The sequence below is a fragment of the Corvus brachyrhynchos genome, unplaced genomic scaffold (genome assembly GCF_000691975.1).
Source record: "Corvus brachyrhynchos isolate BGI_N302 unplaced genomic scaffold, ASM69197v1 scaffold281, whole genome shotgun sequence".
In the NCBI taxonomy this organism is placed as follows: Eukaryota; Metazoa; Chordata; class Aves; order Passeriformes; family Corvidae; genus Corvus; species Corvus brachyrhynchos.
Window position 1 is genome coordinate 3,399,286 of NW_008236509.1, and position 872 is coordinate 3,400,157.

General features: G+C 50.1%; 1 protein-coding gene across 6 annotated transcripts in view; it reads left to right on the plus strand.

Annotated features, from left to right (window-relative positions):
• Positions 1–872, plus strand: part of PAX6 (paired box 6) — an 11,394-nt gene that overhangs the window by 1,621 nt on the left and 8,901 nt on the right. The gene's annotated exons all lie outside the window — the stretch shown is intronic.

An 872-nucleotide genomic window follows, 5' to 3' on the forward strand; every position in this document is an offset into this window, starting at 1 on the left:
CGGCCAAAGCCGCGTCCGCCGAGCTGCGGTGCCGGCAGCCGGGCGGGATCCGGGGCTGAGCCTTAACCTCGCCCATCACCCGGTAATTAGGGCTCCCGCTCCCTGCCCGGGCCACCTTCCCGCGTCAGGGTCTCTCCCCAAAGCCGGGGCGATCGGTAACTATCTCCGTAGGGCTGATTGTAATTCCTCCTCAATGGACCCGAAACAACTTTGTAAATATAGAAAACTGTTTATCCTGAAGATTAATAGGTATTTGTTGTAGGAATGACAAGGGGATAATATGAAGGATAATGGGATGTTACGTTACATACTTAAGATGGTTAATGGCTTCTTTTTGAATACGGGCTCTGTTGAGGCTCGGCTCTCCCTGGCTCTGGTCATTCCTTTAGAAGAGGTGTCTATATACAACAAGCTGCTTTTTGTTTTCACCCCGCAAGGAAAAAAAATCAGTAACAGTGTGCGGAATATCTGGTACAAAGGATGTTTCTGTCACACGCAAGAATTTGTTATGGGAACAATTCTGTCGCTATGTAATTGCTCATTAGAGATCGTTTTGTTTCTCATTAAGGCGACATGAATAAGCGTCTAGTTGAAGGAGACAGCTGTAGAAATGTTCCACAGGAGACCTCTGGACACGATATGGCACCGCTTGCCAATTAGACATGTCAGTTTTAAGAGAAGAAAACAGTCTATGAAGGACACTAGAAAGATAGAGCGGAGCCCTCGCTTCCCCCCACCCCCACTTTGGTGTTTTTTGTTGTTTGGTTGTGGGGTTTTCTTTTTACATTTTGCTTTGCACGATGTCCACCCCAGGAACCGGGGCGGCTGCTGCCGCCCGCCCGCCCCGCCTCGGCCCCACCTGCGGCTCCCCT